Below are 20,824 nucleotides of genomic sequence, written 5' to 3' on the forward strand. Positions count from 1 at the left end.
TAGAGGGCAGCAGTAGTAGCCTGAAATCTGTACACAGGACTGTGGCATTACATTTTTTAAAATAATGTTTTTAATAATTTATGAAATAATATATCTTTTATAGAAATTTTGAAATAATAGCAAATCATAAAAAATTAAAATTATATCCTTACTATCTAGGCATATATTATTATCAAAATTAATTTCTAAACTGTTGTCAGTGTGTGTTATATATGTGTGTGTGATATATATCATATATCATGCACAATATATGATACAGAATGAGCCCATGCCATTGTCACCTTGGCCCCAAGTGGCATTCAGCTTAATGCTAAGTGGTGGTTACCGTCCCTCTCACCTTAGATACCAGCACGTCAAGCTGTGGAACTCTTAGTAAAGATATCATTGAGTATAAAGGAAGAGTTAAGAATGGAAGGAATGGCTGAACTATAGGTGCTGAATTACTAGGATTTTTAGTTATAGCAAGTGAGATTTACAGATTCCATGTATGCAAAGATACAACTTCCATTACATGGAATTTCACTGAATTTAAGACATCGTAGTTTGTTAAGATGCACTGTTGCTTTAGATTAAGAAAGAAAAATCACTGCCAGCTAAACTATGATATGCCATGGAGTGCGAGCCACATTTCAACTTCAGACATGTTAAAATGTGAAAAAAATGTGTGCCTTCGAATCAATTAACTAAAGTATTTCCATAATTGTACTGAACCCTCCAGCCCCATTTTTACTGATAACAGGGACATTGATCATGCCAGTTCAAAGTAAATTATGTTTTCTAGATTTTACTATGTTTTACTGGGTAAATAGTTAACTTAAAATTCTTCTGGAGATAGCTCAGAGGACTGCTTTCTTAATATCAAGGGGAAATGAAATATTTAGCCACAATCTCCTCAGCTACAAAAGCCTTAGCTGAGATGGAGCTCACCTATCCACAGCCTCCTTCTCCTCGTTCATATATTTTAATGCCCAGTGTGATCAAACTGCAAAGTGCCTCCAAGTCTACCAGCCCATTTAGTCATCTCTCAAGAAACTCTCACCTGCTTTTCCAACCCTACAGAGAGAGGCAAGCCCATCTGCTGTATACATCTCCCTCAACTACGAACATGCTTCTGCTCTGTCTCCATGCTGGATGCAGGGCTTGTCAGAGAGAGGCTTTTCTTGTCAGAGGAATTCTCCTGATTACAATCTGAGGAGAAAGGTATAGATCTCTCTTTTTATAGAGCCTCCAAACTTTTCTTAGATTTCTATTATTCCCCACAACACAAAGGATTTCAACCCCAAGGGTAAGTTAGCTATATACCTCTTTCTCGGGGAGTAAAGCAACCAATTTTTTTTCTCCTCTTTCCTCAACTTCACTCCTTCCCTCAGTCAACTGACTTCAACTTTACTCCCTAAAGCAGAAAAAATATGGCTAGGTATCAGACTAACCTATTGTTTATGCCAGAATCATGACTTTTGATGATACATGGATGTCTCCTTAGAAGTTCAAATATCAAGAATTTGACTCTTTTCTTGCTCCAGATATCCCTTAATCTGAAGATAGCTCATACAAAAAGCTGAGGAGAAAGGAACATGGGAGCTGAACAGTCTGAACAAGGAGAAGGAATCTCAGTTAACAGTCAAGAAACCAGTCTACTAAAACAGTGATTCTGTGACACATGGCTATGTTCCTCCTGAAACCAGGAAGGGATTCAACCTTTTCTCTGAGTATAGACAATTAACCACATCTTGGGTTAAATTTGCAGGGCAAGTAATTTTTGGAGGAATTTGGGGGCTACCAAAGCACTAGACTTTAATGGCGTACTCCAATTCCAAAAAGCTGAGTTATTGGGCATAAATCCAAGATAAACATCAGTCTATTTTAGGAGTGATCTCACTGTTGCCAGTAGCAAACAATGGAACCTATATGTAGCCACCTCCACAGCCTGCCTTGAGATATATTTCGCTCCCTCTGCGAGGAATTGGAAGGATCTAAGCCACACTGAGTTGCATACAATTGATGCAACAGACCCCCCCCCTCCAAGTTCATCTATATTCATTCCACTAGGAAAACCAACTTGTTAGAGTTTGAGATGGCGGTGGATTAATGATAAAATGTCACCAATTCTCCAGTCTTTTTTTATCCACACCTTTGAAATATGATTTGGAAGTTTCTTTCAAGAGGTAAACTCTATTTCCCCACTCCTGGAATCTAGGTTGGCCTTATGATTTTGTGTGGCTGACAGAAAGGGAAGAAGTGGTAATGTGCCACTTCTGAATCCAGACCTCCAAAGGTCTTGCACATTTCTACTTTCTCTCTCTTAGAAATATATCCAGCATCATAAGAAAACTCCCAGGCTAGTCTTTCAGATAATGAGTTGCCTCCGTTAGCCAAACAACCAACCACCAGACATCCTATTTCAGGAAACCCCAACCACTCCTTTGAGTCACACTTGAGCCCATCCAGCCAAAATCCAAACTTCCAAGATGTCCATTAGACTCAAAAACATAAGCAGGTGCTTATGGCCTTGAGGATTACCTTTTGGGGTGGTTTACTATGCAGCAATATCGAAAGAATATAGAAGTTAATACCCAGGAGGGGATGCTACCTTAACAAAATGTAAGACATATACCACTGGCTTTGAGAATGGGTAAGAAGCGGAGGCTGGAAAATAGAGGGCAAACAATTAGCAAAAGTTGGAAAACATGAGGAAATTATATTTGATGATGAAAATATGGTGATCTACGTTACGGAGCAGTAAGTATTGATAAAAGAATTGTCTGGCTTGCTTGGAAGATGAAAAATGTATCCAATTTTTTGGATTTGACTGGGGAAATCTCCATGCAAAATGACAAAACTATTCTAGCTGAGCATGATACAGTACAGGGGAAAAATAAGATAAGACAAAGAAATTACTATTTGAAAGCAGAATTTGGAGGAAATATCATGGACCATAACTTACCTGAGTTGGAAAGTGAAACTCTTTCTCACCACCAGTGTCCCCAGCCTGAGGACAAAGGCGTTAAAATCAAGAGTTAAAATCTCTGAGTTAAGGTGGTGCCTAATAGTCCCTCTAACTTAGACAAAAGGACTTACAGGAATTTTCAGAGTGTGGTTCCAAAGAAGCCAATCCAAAGTAGCAGTACATCTAATGAAAGAGGAATGTTTGCTTTTGTGAAATGAAGTGGACTTTGATAACATTCATGTGAAACTACCACTAGCCTGGACTAAAAGGGACTGAGATAGTTCAAATTGTTAAAAGGTCTTGGCTTTCAGCTTTCTATAAGAAACAGCAGATTTAAAAAGTATATCTTATTGGGGCACCTGGGTGGCTCAGTGGGTTAAAGCCTCTGCCTTCGGCTCAGGTCATGATCCCAGAGTCCTGGGATCGAGCCCTGCGTCCAGCTCTCTGCTCAGCATGGAGTCTGCTTCCCCCTCTCTCTGTCTTTGCCTGCCTCTCTGCCTGCTTGTGATCTCTGTCTGTTAAATAAATATATAAAATCTTTAAAAAAAGAAAAAGTATATCTTTAGAAAAAAGGTGGGGGGCTATTTCTTCAGAAGTAATCAAGGGGGTGGTGGGCAAGCGAGGATTAGAGAGTAGAGAAAAGACTGATGAAAAACAGAAACCAAAGAGCCACTCCTAGGAAGCAGTGGGGGCACTCTTGGGAGAACCTTAGTCTAATCAAGGAGCATTCCCAACCTCTAGGATAGAAGGACCTAGCAACATTCTCCCAGTTGGATTTCAGAACTGCTATAAACCAGTGACTACTGAACGCCTCCCATTCTCTTGTTTGACAGAAATGTTGTTTGCAGTTACTTTGCTGCCATCTTTATGTGAGGTATGTGGGAGGAAGTGTCTTTTTAGTTCATAGGTCTCTGGAGCAAAAGGAACTACAACTAAGGAGTCATATCTGAACCTGACGGAATTTTAAACTCTGTCATTCAAGTTTGACATCAAGAGTGACTGAAGCTTGCAGAGAGTCAGAGATGAAGGGGAGGAGGAGACTTTAATAAAATGGCTCCAATTTTCCCTCCCCTCTTTTTTCAAAAAAAATTTATTTATTTGTTTATTTATTTATTTGAGACAGAGAGCACAAGCTGTGGGAGGGGCAAATGGAGAGGGAGAAGCAGATTCCTCATTGAGCATGGATTCCCATGCAGGGCTTGATCTCAGGACCCTAAGATCATGAGCTGAGCCTAATTCAGTCACTTGACCAATTGAGCCACCCAGGTGCCCATTCCCTCACCCTCTTTTATCCACATCTTTTACAATGTGACTTTGCAGCTCTGTTGACTTGATAGGTCCTAGCCAGTGGAATGCGGCAGAAACTATGGTATGCCAATCTTGAACCTAGGCCTCAAGAATTCTCTCTCTCTCTTCCAACCTCCACCAGTCCAGCTACTAGAAGAAAAACCTTAGGCTAGACCAGTGAAGAGACATGTGGCCTAGTTACCTTTCTCAATACAGACAGCAGTCAGCTAACTCCCAGGCATTCGACCTAGGGATAAATGCACCAGCTGACAACAGATTCATGAGTGAGCCTAGCTAAGATCAGCCAAGCTTGATCCAGATCAAAACTATCATCCAGTTGACCTATAAACTTATGATCACTAACAAACTGCCTATTGTTTAATTCATCAAATTTTAGATAACTTGTTGCACAGCAACAATTAACTAATACAGAATAATGCTCTACCAGGAGGATAATAGGGAAAATGTTGTCAAGATTTTCCATCAGGTCACTGAGGAGGGTATGTGTTGCGGTGTGCATGGTATTGTATAAAACTGAGGAATCACAGGCCTGTACCCCTGAAACAAAACATTATATTTGAGTTGAGGAGAGGACATTCATGGGAATCTTTTTATTCTGCCCCTCGCTCCATTGTTATTTAGCCCTATAATCATGGTGATGTAATTCAATGTCTGAGCTGGAATCTTAATATATGCATTTTTAAATATAGGAGTGTATTCTTTTTTAAAATTTTCTTCTTTAAAATAAAGAAGTCTCTTTGCAGTAAGAAAAGAAAAAGAAAAAAGATTTTCCATCAGGTGTGGGACCTACCTTATATCTTTCCCAAAAAAATTACTTTTCTGTCTTTTAACCATAGTTGGTTTCTGTTGTTTGCTTCTAAACCCCTAATTTTTTTCTTATTGAATTAAAACTGGCATACAATATTATACTAATTTCAGGTACATAAAATAGTGATTCAATATTTTTATATACTATGAAATTACCACCATTATAGGTCTAATTATCCTGGGTATAAACTAATCTTTCATAAGTAAGTCAATGGACATTTTATAAAGGGGCAATATACCCTTAAAATATGATATTGACTATAAATATACATACATATATATATATATGAGAAAGACAGAAATTTGGATATTTTAGGACCAGGTATGTCTTATAAAGACTTATCTAGAATTCAGTAATTCCCATCACTTCAGTAAAATTCCATTTTTCTTCAGTAAAATTCAATTTTCAAGATTATATTTTCAACTTTTACTTTTTAAATCATACACATAACCAAATCTATCTGCCTAAAATTGCTTCTATCATTTCATATATATTTATACATAAAGAAATATCTGAAATTATGCTAATCAAACCTAATTCAGAATTGGCAGTTACAGTGCTTCTTTGTTAAAGCAAACAAGTGACTCCAATCAGTTTATTCAAAGAATCAGTCGGTTCAGGTAGGACAAAGATATTCAAGCTTTTTTTTTTCTTAACTGATTGATGTATTGAATTAAATCAACATAATAAAACTCAAAGCTCTATGAAATTAATGATTAATCATATCAAACATATTCACTGATGGAAAATTCTAATAAAATGAAAAAGATTTGTGCCTTCATATTTTCCAAACTTTGAGGAGGAGGTACAAAATACAGCATAATTTGATGCTTACTTCACTTCCTAAAGGACCAACATATTTTAATTCATTCATTCTTCATGACCATTGTCTAATGAAAATGATCCCAAAGAGGACACAGAACAACACTAATCATGGATTATTCATAACTTGACAATCAGATTTTTATTGAAGAATTCTCAGTAGGAATTTCATCAGAAATTCAAGAAAATCCCTCAAATTCTAGGGTTTTTTTTTCCTTTTCTAAAACAATTTTGTTCAGAAATGATAATTAATATTTTCTTTGGACATGTAGAAATGATGGAACACTGGACTGCTATCAAGTCATCTTCTGATCTTTTCTTTTTAACCATGATTTACATTTACTTATTTCCTCTTAAAGTAAACCATGTTTCACCATCTACAGACAAAAACAAGGTTGCATTAACAAGCCCAAAACTCTGTTTTATGTGGATATGCTTACAACGGTATAGAAACTCTTGCCTCAAATCTCTCACAAATAAATCTAGTGGTCTGTTAGATGCCATTTCTGTGCATCTGACCTAAAGTTCTCAGTTACCATGTAACTTGCAATCAATATTTCCCTCTTCTGTTATATTCTCTCACTACTATGATATTCTTTAGGCCATCGATGCCACTGGCAACAAGCTATCAAGAGCAAAGATGTTGATAGTGCAGCCAGATGGATCCAGCAGAGCTGGGGAGACTGAAGATGTCTCATGGAGGCTGCTAGTTTGGGGTGTCCAGGCAGTCGTCCCATGTCTTCCTTCTGGTGCCATTTCTCCAAGTCAGACCTGTCTGCCGAGCTACCAATGCTACTGGAGCCAGTTGATACTGATGTCTTATGTTTTCAGATATTGACAGAGATTTTGGTAAAATGGTATTTCTGGCGTTTACTTTTAGCTTTTAGTAATTTGCTCACTCATATTGAAGAGCTCTACCCTAGAACCCAACTTGGGGACTGGCTGACCAGCTGGAGGTACCACACCCAGAATGACCTTTCATCTTTGTCTTTAAGCAAGGCAATGTGCCTCAAATCGTTCTGATACTATGATGGCCTTTTTGTCATACAAATAGTCCTTGGACAAGACCCTCAGTTGTTTAGACACACACAGGCAGGCCTTAATCCAAGAATAAAATATAGCTTGGGCTCAAGCTACGTCTCTTCTCCTTCTGTAAGAGCAAGTAAGCAAGTGGAGGGGAAAAAAAGAAACTCAGTTACTCTCTATTTAGGTGAAGCAGATTTTCATACACATCAATACAAGAAAATCTCATATAAAATTCACTGTTCATAATGCCAAAACGCTTGTTCTTAATTACCATAATATAGAGCAGAAAGAAATATCTCCCACATAATGAATAGGATTATTAATACGAGAGCCACCCATCCTCATTCAAATTTCTAGTTATGCCTTAAGCTATGCTAGACACTTGGAAACCTGATGAACAAGATGGTCAGTGCCTTCACAAAGCTTGATTCCAAATTTTTCCCCCAAACTTCTTGGCAGATAATCTAAGACCACCAAATGCATCTTGAGTAGGAGAGGAGAAAATGAACTTAAAGTCAGCTATTTTCAAAGGACAATGAGGCATCTGACCTGTAGGGAAACATATACCACTTGAAGTTTCCTGAAAGGTACAGAATTAAATCAAGGATCAGCATCATAATACTCTTTTTCACAGGAGTTTTTTGTTTGTTTCTTTATTTGTTTTTTTGTGCAAGGTGCAATGTGGTAATACATGATTTACAATTTAGCACTGTTCTGAAGAAACTTTTTTTAGTAAAAATGTCAAACTCAGAACGATTAACAGAGCCATCTACAGAATGATGAGCTCACAGTGCAATTCCAAAATGAAACTGTTTCTGCATTGTCTGTTCTGCCAGCTAACTAATTTAGAATATACTACTTGTAAAACCAAAAATACTATCTTTAAAATAAAGCAGGCCTCAAAGAATCTCTGGTTTATAGCTGATATCCACTTAAAAGGACTAACAGAAAAAGTCGATGCTGTTTCTCTCCTGCAGAAATATTGGATATTGCCTTCAATTACTGACAATCTATATAATATCTTAAAGACTAATTACATGTGTCAAACGGTACTTGGAGAAGGGAGGGGGATACATTTACGTGATCTTCAAAATAAAGTGAAAAACTTTAAACACATTGATTCACCGAATTTTCAAAAATAATAACCAAAGGGAGAGTTTCCTTGACTCCTATTTTACTTCAAGAGAACCTTCACCAAATCAGAAATAGGAGGGAATTCACTGCTGGCCCAAAAGACATAGAACCTGTATTTCCTGTTCCTCCAGTTAGAAAGAGATTCCCTGCTGTACTATTACATCTAAAATTAAAATGAAGGAAAGAGTAAAAAATTGAATCAATTTATATGGAGGAGTAAAGTCTGTCATGCAACTATGTGAGATTGGCTGAGTGACTTACTGTGAGAAAAAAATAGAACAAGCAGTGTTGCAGAAAGAACTTCATAGATTGCTCTACATTTAACCACTTAAGCATGAGTGTCTCCTGAAGAAATTTCATCTAAGGAAAGGACAGTAATATTGGTTTTCTTCCTACCAGCATAACATATAGTAAACATTTAGCCTCCATAGTATGATTTGAAGAGTGGAACAAATCTCACCAACAAACCTATCCCCTTTTCCCCATATGCCTAAAATTTCAACATTATCAATTCAGTCCTTTGCATCTGATAAGATTTTGATTTTAAAAGCACCATCATCTTTTGTGGCCTAGCTCATTGTGGTATAATTGCCTTTGGCATTTCTGAGTTTCTCTGTAATTTCTTGTCTAGAACTTCATATGTGTTTGGATTAGCATACTTGAAATGATCAATTAAGGTGGACTGCAAATGTGATTTTGAAAATTAGATATGAAAGTCCAGAAAAATTACTAAATTTTGAATGGAAAATAAGCTAACTTGAAAGGCCATTATATCTGTTCCTCCTCTTTCAAAGATATGACTCTATTCCATTTTGTAAAGATTTTATTTATGTATTTATTTTAGAGATAGAGGAGAGAGAAAGAGAGAGCACAAACAGGGGAGGGGAAGAAGGAGAGAGAAAATCTCAAGCAGACTTCCCGCTGAGTGCAGAGCCTGATGAGGGTGTCTCAGTCTCAATACCCTGAATCATGACTGGAGCCTAAATCAAGAGTCAGATGCTTAACCAACTGAGCCACCCAAGCACCCTCCACCTATTCCATTTTTAATTACACAACCTTCAGGAAATAAATTAGATGTCAGATTCTGATACCTAAACCAAAGCTTAATAGCCATAGCAGAGGCAATTTTTCACCTAAGCGATACGAAGTTTACATTCAGAAGCCTAAGTCCATATCTCTTTGGTACAGTTTAAACACTGTGAGCATTTACTAATGCCCAGCCACTGTGATAGGCACATGAGAGAATACAAGATCAGACAAGTTCCCTGGAGAAAGACCCATAAATTCAAATAGTTTTAAGGCAGAGCAGACTGTGACAAATGCATCAGGAAAATTACAAACAAAATATTAGTAGGGAGGGCTAGAGATACAGATTACCTTAAAATTGGGGCAGTGCAAAGACCTTGTAGAGAAGGTGAAATCTGCTCAAAATAAATAAATAAATAAATAAAATCTGCTCTGTGCCAAAGCATGACTGGAATAAATAAGACAATACCTGCATTTATGAAAAATCTCAGACCATCCAGAGAACAGGCCTTAAAAGTACTACAGTGGACCAACACAGTACAGCAATGGTATGAACAAATTACATACCATGGGGAAAGAACACAGAGGTCATATTCTTCTAGAAAGGTTGGGGAGGTAGATACACACAACCTCCCCTTGAAATAGAAATAAGTTTCGCCAGATAATAAGGTGGGAGGATGGGGTGGGGGTGAAAGATATAGGAAATTCCAGACAGCAGAGTACCACACAGTCAAGAAACCTCTCCAAAAGAAGGGTCTGAGTTTCACAGGGTAGACAGTGATGGGGATTTTAAAGACAGGGGTCAAACACAACAGTCCATCATTGCCTGCAAAAAAATGCTTTTATAAATTAGAAGATAGCTTTTGATTCAACTTTGAATTTTCTTCTTCTTGGAATTTATTTTCTACCTTTTTCACTTCTGCTGTAAGTAAGCCCTCCCATGTACCCTAAATTCACGTAGATTTTGAAATTCACACTTTCCATGCCTCTCTACCAAGACTGGCCAGTTATGGCCTCCCAAATTCTGTATATTCTACATGTTTTGGTAAGTCTGACCTCTATTTGACAAAGGCAGAGGAACTTCTTCACTTACAAGGGTCATATTGTTTTTTCCTCATAGAATTAAGTACTTACACTATCTTTTCTACTATTAACACATTTGTAGCATTATTTTAAACAGCCCAGACTGGAGCATGTCCCCATAGGCCACCCCACACTCTGTGTTATCAGGCCAAACTAGAAGATACTTTGTCAACCATAGAACTCTGGCTTGGAATTTATCTCCTTTCTACCAGAGTTCCTCGGATATGAGTACTCATTGTTTCTGCTGGGTTTTCTTTTGCACTTTCTTTGTACTTTGTGATTTGACCTTGCTCAGGAAAGCATCTGCCTGGTAATGTATTCATCAGAAACCTGTCCATTGAGAAGTTGCAAAGACCTCCCTGGAATTACTATCATCTCCTTCTACATGGTGGTTTGTTTTCCCCAGGAAGGCATCAGGCTACAGTTTCTGGCCTCTGATCCACCAGATAGTAACACCTCTCCTTGGAGGCCAAGAAGAGAAGAGAGCACCTAGTGTTGGGTCCAAAGTGGTTTCCACAGGTACAGCCTGAGAACAATGCAATTACTTGCTGTCTATCCTTGCCTTTTTTTAAATATTTTATTTATTTGACAGAGAGAAATCACACTAGGCAGAGAGGCAGGCAGAGAGGAGGAAGCGGGCTCCCTGCAGAGCAGAGAGCCCGATATGGGGCTCAATCCCAGGACCCTGGGATCATGACCCGAAGGCAGAGGCTTTAACCCACTGAGCCACCCAGGCGCCCCATATCCTTGCCTTTTTTTAACATTGTTTCAATGTACATGGTCCTAGATTACTCTACTTTCCAAGAAAGCCACTCCCTTGCTTGTGAATTTATGTATTTATTCAAAAATTCCTATAATCACGAAAGAGAAACATGTTAACAGAAAGAAAATAAACATAACAGTCTTATTATTGGCTCTTCATACACTTGAGACTCTCGAGTTTTCATTCCAAAAATTTTTTTTTAAAGATTTTATTTATTTATTTGACAGAGAGAGAGATCACAAGTAGGCAGAGAGGCAGGTAGAGAGAGAGGAGGAAGCAGGCTCCCCGTGGAGCAGAGAGCCTGATGCGGGGCTCGATCCCAGAACCCTGAGATCATGACCTGAGCCGAAGGCAGCGGCTTAATCCACTGAGCCACCCAGGCGCCCCTTTCATTCCAAATTTGCATGTAAGACTTATTATTGGCTCTTTATACATGTGAGTCTTTAGAGTTTCCATTCCAAATTTGCATGTAAAGTCACCTGCCGATTACTTTGGTCTCAAGAGGCAAGTAATGAGAAGGGTAATACAAAACCTATTTACATTTTATCCCAGGCTGATTTTAGACACCATTTTGAAGTAGACAAAATTTATGAAGTTTCTCAGCTTCTAAATTCCCCTTGTTTCCACCCCATCCCAAATTTTCCTTCTCCGTATTTCCCCAAGTTTCCTCTAAAGACATGCAATATCTTTGTGCCCTGCTCTTCTGCTACTCAACTCACTCAGCTTCTCAACTCATCACTACCACCTACATGACAAGGGAAAAGATCAGGTATTGGTCATCTATACCTTACGATGAATGGAACCCCAAATATGTCTCCCTGCAATTCTTGTCCTTTATAGCTTGTCTTTAGTTATATGACAAATATTCCTGTTCCCCACTTAATTAATGAGGAATGTCAAGCATTAAAAGAACCATTGATATAGACACCTACACATTTCACCTACATGGTACAAAGATAAGAATGATCCAACATAGTGTATACTAGAGATGCTCCTTAAATGTCCTCTATTTGCCCAAGACCGAAAGCAAGTAGGACACCCCATCTGGAACAGAGTTTAAAAATAAAGTGGTCTACTGGGGAATAAAGAGTTATCTCTTAGCTACTGCTATTATGCATATAACATATAGTTAAAAAAAACATTGTCTGAGATTGTAGGATAAAGGTCAGTTGTCCAAACTGAACAAGTGCTCTTAAGGCAAGTACCTGGAGTGGACCAATAAAGCTAGAAAACCAGGGAGCCAGGAACATGGCCCCAGGGAGGAGTAGATCTGGAGAGAATGCAGAAATATTGGAAAGAACTTTTAAGAGGAACATCCACCAACATCACTGTTGTTAGTTTTTCAGAGTAGATGTCCATATGTATTGACAGAGTGGCTTAAATGCTCAAGGGCAATACTCACTACTAAATCATCTTTACCTCAAGCTAAATAATCCTAAAAGTCTAAGTTCTTTGAATCCTTATTCAGTGGCTTATTACCTTTATTAAATTCTTCATAAATGTAACAAAAAATGAAATAACTACAGGTAAGATGATGCTATTGATTTTTATCTGTCCATATTTGTTGATACTCTTTTAATATTAATGTCCTATAAAAAGAAGAAAGTAGGTGGGCCTTTTCTCCATTTTCTTCATTTCCTGTACCCCTGGACTCCAATGAATGATATTTTTTCTTTTTTTTTCTAGGAGGAATATATGTGTGCACAGATTAAAATGTGTTCTAACAGAAAATCAATCCCACTAATGGCATCTTACTTAGTATTGGAAGAATGGAAGAACTATAAACAAAGAAATCCCCAAACAATGGAGTATTTACATCTTCTAAGAAAGCAAGCAGAAAATAATTCTAAAGTTGCTGAGATTAACTTGTCACTCTTAATCCAAAGGAGGCCTACTTGGTTAGGTCACTGAACCTGAGTAGAAAATATATCTATACAACTTTATTACAGCAGCCAATATGGCTGTCAGGACTAGGCTGACGTACCAAGCCAACACTAAATAAATAATATCAAGACCATGATAAATCACTACTAACAATCACCTGTTCTGATCTAACCTTCAAAGACAACATGACTTAACCAGAGGGGATTCTCATAACCAGAGAAATAACTGGATTCTTTTGTATAGTTCTCGGGAGTAGGCATGTCCTAAAACTAGAAGCTCTGTCTAGAAAACAGCTTCAGAGAATTCTCTTCAGAGAATATCTGTATCATATCTGTATGTATGTATGTATTTGTGTGTGTATACACTAAATGTATATATACATAAACATGTAGAAATATATACTGTATAGACAAAATGTGTATTGTGTGTATATATGTATCTTCGTAAGAGGATTCATGAGATAAATTCTTCTCAGAGTATAGACACTCTATTTTCTTTATCATTTTATCTCTCCTTCTGAAAGTATATGTTTCTTTTTATCTAGGACTAAATAAGGTCTATAAATCTGATAATTTATTTTGGCCTTGGATATCAGAAAACTTAGAAAATTAATTCACAATTTTATCTCGTGTTCTTATGTTTTTAATCAAATTTTCTTCCCCATTTCAAATTTTCTCACCCTCATTATTTAGGTCCTGATTTACAAATATAATTATTGTTTACTTATATAACTACTATTCTTAAATACTTCATATCCTTTATTTGTGTGATAATGTATAGATGATATGAGACATATAATATAAGTATGCCCATTTGTTTATATAATAAAAGTAAGATAATGGCTATTATTTACTTATACTTTATATTGAAATTATTCTGCTCTTTCTCAAATGGAATCTGAGAGTGGGTTTTGATATGGAAGAAGGTACCTGGGGTACAGGAAACTAAATAAAGGCTCAGCACCCACATGGAAGTGGCAGGTACTGAAAGCATTCTTCTTTGTCCCCACAGGAGTCATCACTTAGCTTTGTCCAGGGAAGAACTCTGGTTGTGAGCAGTCTCTGGGTGGGTGGGGAAGAAAGATCTGAAGAGTAGGTCATTAGTAGTCAGGTGATTGCCAAATGGGAGCCAAAAAAATCAGTTGCCCCTAACTGTTCCTGAGCTAATTCCAACTCAGAGAGCCTCCAAAGAAAAAACAAGAGCCGGTATCAGCTCTAGAATGTTTTGGTCTCTTGGAGACACTGTACTGGAAAGAATCATGGCTGAAAGACAAGCAGCCATACTTTTGAGTTTTACTCCATGGGTGGGGGAAGGGTAGGTTAACAAGTGATCACGTGATGGTACTTTATATTCTTTATTATCTCGAAAATTCTTTTGAAATAATTCGAAATATTTCGAAAATTCTTTTCCTGCTAATAGTCTATATTTCACATTTCTTAAATAGAGAAGATCAACTCAGTTATAACTACTCAACTCAGATCACGTCTAAAATACCTGAAAAGCCAATGAAATTAATGGTTGATCTCAATGAATTTCCTGGTTTCTGTCACAGCTGGCCAAGCCCACGTGACATTCTGGGACATTTAAGACCAGGAGATCAGGTGGATCTAACAGTAAGGTGAGGCCACTATGGGAAGATCAGCTGGCTTTTTGGAGCAGAGCCAACTTAAATGTAGCCTAGGCATGTTACAACATTTCTAAAATCTCATTCCAAAGGGCAGGGGAAGGCACACAAAACAATGCCCAGTCAATGAAGAGCTGTCCAACTAAGTGAAAGTTCATAATAAGATTAGGAAGGTCTATTTAAGTTGTTTGGAGGATGTTAGAAGCAGGATCTAGGCCCAGAGAGAAAAACCTGGCAGATCCTAGAAAGAAGGTTCAGTCCCAGCCAATTCCATGATCCAGAATTTAGTCCCAGCAAAAAACTAAAGTAGGAACCAGAAGCCAAGAGCCCATCGACAGAAGATCCATAGAGCAGACTAGCCCCACTTACAATGAGATGAAAAAAACAAAACAAGACAAAAACAGAAACAAAAAATAGCTGAAAATATAGTTCGCTGCTTAGCCAGACACTGAATCATTTTTGCATACCAAATAATGAGTGCAAGGTGACAAACTATTTAGAGATCATGCACGCTGGTGGGAAAGAGACCCTCAGTGTACTGCCAGTCAGGCTTCCACTGGTTCAGAAACCAAGTAGAGCTGCGCAAGCCTGAGGCTGGCAGGCCTGAATACCCAGAGTCACAGTTCTTGCCAGCACCTGACATGGTGCCTTCCCTTTTCCTGACACAGAGGCATCTGCATAGGGAGAGTATGAAACAGCCCAGCCAGAGCCACCAGGAGCACAGTGGGAAGAACAACACATAAAGGAAGATTGATCAGTTCAGTAGCTCAGTCTTAAAAAAAAAAGAATGACCTTCCCAGCATAATCATATATTGAATTTCAGGCTATACTGATGTTACAAAGGATAATTTTACCATAATTTTTTATGAATAAGTCTCTGGAACCTCTATTCTCTCTTTAGAAACTTTTCCATCTAAATATTTTATATAAGCCCTTTAAAAAAAATCCAGCATTTTTATAATACAGCAGCCGGATGTATTTTATAATACATGCTATTTGAGTTAATGAAAATCTGGAGATGAAACTTATTACTTAAATTATTTTAAGGTACATTATATTGCTTGTAGAAAACTGCCATTTTTCCCTCAGGATAAACCACTTCCCTCTGGTTTTGCATAATAAATACTTGCAATTCACAAATTCTGGTATTATAAATCACTGTATCCCCTTGAAACACAACCAGTCAATTGTCTTCTTCAACTAAAATATACTGAGTTGCTATTTTATAGGATATTATAATCCAGGATAGAAATTAAGCTAAAATTAACTGTATGCAAAACCTATTACAAAGGAGTTTATAAACCCACCATCTGAAAGTTTTAAACAAGAAAACACAAGAAAGGGAAAGATTAACATGAAAACTATTATAAGGAATAATAAATGACTAGAGTTATCCAATATTGTAATGAAATTATGCATATAATTAGAAGCAATGAGATTTATTCTTTAAAAAAAAAAAAATGAAAGCCCTACACAGTAGGAGCTTTTTCTTATGGCACAATAAGCTGGAGAAAGGACCAGAATCACCTGGTATACCTCATTTACCTACTCTTTGGGAATAAAATGTATTTTCCTCATGCAACTATGAGAGACAAAGTTAATACTCTGTTCATGCATACAGCCACACTTAGAAAGGGTCTTGCATTTGGTTTAATGCTTTACTATCACCATCTTAAAACTTTTGAATCATTTTTGAAGAAGAGATCCTGAAATTTCATTTTGCACTGGGCCCCACAAACTATGTAGCCAATTCTGCATACAGAGAAACAACTGCAAGGAACATCATCTCAGCTGCCATGGGATTTAACATGTATCTGGTGCATGGCATGCAAAAAAGAAATGTTCATTGACCAAATTAAATCAAATGCAGTCTCTAATTTCTGAGATAGATTTTAATCCAAATAATTAATTTTCTTTAAATCAATTTGGGGGGGGAGGGTTGGAGGGAAGTTTTCCCACTGATAAGCCTTTCCCATATCAACTTGATTATAGTATTATTCTTTTCTTTAAAAAAAAAGATTTAGTTATTTATTTGAGAAAGAGAAGAGAATGAGAGGGGGGATGTCAGAGGGAGAAGCAGACCCCCTGCCAAGCAGGGAACCCGATATGGGACTCAATCCCAGTACTCCAGAATCATGAGATGAGCTGAAGGCAATCGCTCAAGCAACTGGACCACCCAGGTGAACTTATTATTCTTTTCTCTTCTTCCACAATCAATATGCAAAACTTACTCAAACTTTTTCAACTGTACTGTGTGACCAGATTATACTGGTATCCAAATTGTCAAGAGCACCTCCAGGACCCCCAGATACCAAGGCAGGACACCAGGACTCCTTTTACCTGAGGACCCAATTCCATAAAGACTTCTCTAAGGAAACACAAAAGGCATCTTTCTATTTTGACAGCTAATTCTCTGAGGCTCCTGAGCTCTCAAACTCTTGACTCCAGAAAAGCAGTGAGTCATCCTGTTTCAGAAGGAGCTAGGCAAGTAATTTGATTTTGGCCAGGAATATTGCTACATGGGTAAATGTCCTTCAAACACACTTCTGCAGGCAGGTTTGGGGATTCCTGACCAATCTAGATCATCTTTTCTCTTACAACACAGCATCTACTTCAGAGGTAGGCCTCAGTGGCCATGTTTTAATCCTATGACTGCACTCCTACGGCCACAGGTGACTGGGGAACACATGGGCACTAGTTTCAAGGGCAGATCCTTCCCCGAGACTCTGAACTAAGACCTACAGAGCTGGAGTCAGAGTGGGAACTCCCACTGGAAAGTCATGAGGATAGGGGCTGGAGTGACCATTTCCAACCATGTGTCCACTTATATTTAAGTTATAGCAAGATAAATTGCACAGAAAACTAAAAGAATAGGCCAAACATAGCAATACAGTGAAAGCCAGAAACCCAGTGAAAGACAGAGTAGTCTCCATGCCTAACAGCTTTCCAATTTTGAGCTCCATCCTCATAAGCCCAGCTTGTTTCCATTTTTCTTATATTAAATAAAAATCCTTTCACTATGCTAGCCTGGGTGGGTTCATTCCTTAAAATCAAATGTCTAGTACAGCATCCCTGAAGAATGAATTCTAGGTTATTTGATAGCACTTACTGTGAAACTGAAACATCGAAATGGGGAGAAAGAAAGAAAGGGAGGAAGGGGGGGGAGGGAGGGAGGGAGTGAGCGAAGGAAGGAAGGAAGGAAGGCCATCCAGGATTGGCCATAAGAGCTCTCATTAGATTGGAAGAAATTTCTTCTTCCAATCTCAAAGACACAGTGTCATTAACAGTTTTATATAATCTAAAAATCTTTGCTTTTTTCCTGTGCCCATTCTGGCTGCTCCAAATGTCCCCACCCAGTCCTTACAGACTGCTCTGTTCCTCTACTATTACCTAATAGACAGTGGGAGGTCCAGCCCTACCTAGGACTTCCTAGAGTCCCAGTTCTTGGGTAGTGGCAGCAGAATGCCAGTTATAAAAGCCATGACAATAACACCAATTGCCCAGAAGTGCTCTGGAAACCAAGAGAAAGGAAAGAATTTCAAGAATAGGGAAAACATAAGCAAAAGCCTATACTCAACATGGACAGGACTGGAAGAGATTATGCTGAGTGAAATAAGTCAAGCAGAGAGAGTTAAGTATCATATGGTTTCATTTATTTGTGGAGCATAACAAATAACATGGAGGACATGGGGAGATGGAGAGGAGAAGGGAGTTGAGGGAAATTGGAAGGGGAGATGAACCATGAGAGACTATGGACTCTAAAAAACAACCTGATGGTTTTGAAGGGGTGGGGGGGGTGGGAGGTTGGGGAACCAGGTGGGGGGTAATAGGGAGGGCACGTATTGCATGGAGCACTGGGTGTGGTGCAAAAACAATGAATACTGTTACGCTGAAAAGAAATTTTAAAAAAAAAGCCTATACTCAAAAGCTATTCTGATGGTCATCCATGTCCTTGCTTATCCTCATGGCTGGTACATTCTGAGAAAGTAAGGAGTAGTTATATATGTCAGTACTCTTGACTTTTTTTTTGTTGAATTCATTTAAGATCTTTGCTGTAAGCCTTATTATTTTTTCATACTGCTTCATTTATCATCTTCCCCAAAAACTTTCAAAGGCAAGATAATGACAAGAATTATCTTTTATCTTACACAACATTTGGCACAAAGCTGGACACATAGAAAGTTTTTAAAAATTCTTACTCAACTGAATTAATTGAATGACTAGTTTCTCAAGAGGGGTTAATAAATTACTATTTATCATATGGTAGATTCTAGTCCACTGTCTTGATGGATAGAAGAAAAAAGCCTAAAGCACAAGGGGAAAATGCTTCACCTACTCTAACCTCTAAACCTTAATTGATTCTCAAGTGTTTGCTGAGATTTCCCCCTAGTATTATTTAGGACTTTTTCACAATGTGGATTTCTGTCAAGCCAAACTTGAAAAACATTATTTCAGTCTTTCTCCCTCTCGCACACATGCTCATGAGCGCGCACACACACACAATCATACTGTCTTTGCTTAAAGCAGATTCTGTTCATTGAGTTTTCCCTTTGCACAACACACAGAATCTTGCATGGTTGTCTGCATACACTAAGTACTGAATGAATGTTTTGCTGTTTTAAGTAGCTGACTGTCCTTAGGATGTCTTCAAAATAGCCCAAGAGTAGGGCAAAAATGAAATCTCAGTGACTTTTTGACTTTTTTTAAAGGATGTGCCAAAAAAAGGAATGTTAATAATTATTGCTCCTTTTCCTCAGCTACTGTGTCAAAATATGCGCTTGAAAACAGAGTTCCTTCATCTTGATGGCTTCCTGTGGTACATACCAGGCTGAACCCTGAGCTCTGGCCATCTGGATGGACTCCAACCTAGTTCGTCATTTACCATACCATGGTGGTTTCTCTCCTTTCTTACCTTGCCTTTCTTGTTGATTTGCTGAATTCTTTATCTCCAAACTCAGAGTAAACTCAAACACAGTGGTTTCCTCCTACTCTTGTGACAGGAACCTGGGGTTTTGCAATTCCAACCTACACTTCGTTATCACTCACCTGAATGTCTGACACATGGTTGTCTCATGCCCAGCCACATAACAACCTTGGTGCTATCCATCTTTTCTTTCTTTTCTCCTTCCTTCTTTAATGTTCATGCTCCCTTTTAACAGACATTAAATGAGGACTTACTATGACTCAGAAGAAGCAAAGATTGAGTAAGACAGAGTCTCCGGTTTAAAAGAACACATCATCCAGTGAAGGAGACTATCAATTAAGCAACAAATAGAATACAATATGAAAAGTGTTTTTCTAGATATATATACATAGTGAAGTGCTTGATTCTTTTGGGAGGAGCCAGGGAAAACTCTGTAGACAAGATGAAGCTCAAGCTAAATTTTAAGGACTATTGATTATATTGCCCACATGATATGCTATTGGCCAAAGTATGGGTGATCTGTGGGTAAGATCAGAAAAATGTACCTGTGTAGATTTGATTTTTTTTACTCATATTTAAGTCTTTTTTTAATTTTTATTTATTCATTTTATTTCTTTTCCATGTTCCAGAATTCATTATTTATGCACCACACCCATGCTCCATGCAATACGTGCCCTCCATAACACCCACCACCAGGCTTTCCCAACCTCCCACCCCTCGACCCCTCCAAAACCCACAGATTGTTTTTCAGAGTCCACAGTCTTTCATGGTTCATCTCCCCCTCCAATTTCCACCAACTCCTTTCTCCTCTCCATCTCCCTGTGTCCTCCGTGTTATTTCTAATGCTCCACAAATAAGTGAAACTATATAATAATTGACCTTCTCTACTTAACTTATTTCACTCTCCCAGTCCCATCCATGTTGATATAAAAGTTGGGTATTCATCCTTTCTGATGGGAGCATAATACTCTATAGTATATATGGACCATGCCCATAAAATGGCATAGGTTGCAGACTGGATAAAACAACAGGACCCATCCATATTTTGTCTATAAGAGACCTATTTGAACCTAAGGATACATCCAGACTGAAAGTGAAGGGATGGAGAAGCATCTTTCCAGCCAATGGTCCTCAAAAGAAGGCTGGGGTAGAGATTCTCATATCAGATAAATAGATTTTAAACTAAAGACTGTAGTCAGAGATACAGAAGGACACTAACACTACATCATTTTTAAAGGGTCTATCCACCAAGAAGATATAATAATTGTAAATATTTATGCCCCCAATATGGGAACAGCCAATTACATAAGTCTTTATTTTTCAGAGTTAATTATGTTTACCATTTTTCTTTTATTTAATAGAAGTATTTAATAATATCTTAAAGGCCACAATGAAAGTAATAACAAAAAATAATTTTGGTTGTTTGTGAGAGATTTTTCTATTTTTTTATTGCTGAATAATACAAAAATTTGAGC

This window comes from Meles meles, chromosome 5, assembly GCF_922984935.1.
Source record: "Meles meles chromosome 5, mMelMel3.1 paternal haplotype, whole genome shotgun sequence".
Classification (NCBI taxonomy): Eukaryota; Metazoa; Chordata; class Mammalia; order Carnivora; family Mustelidae; genus Meles; species Meles meles.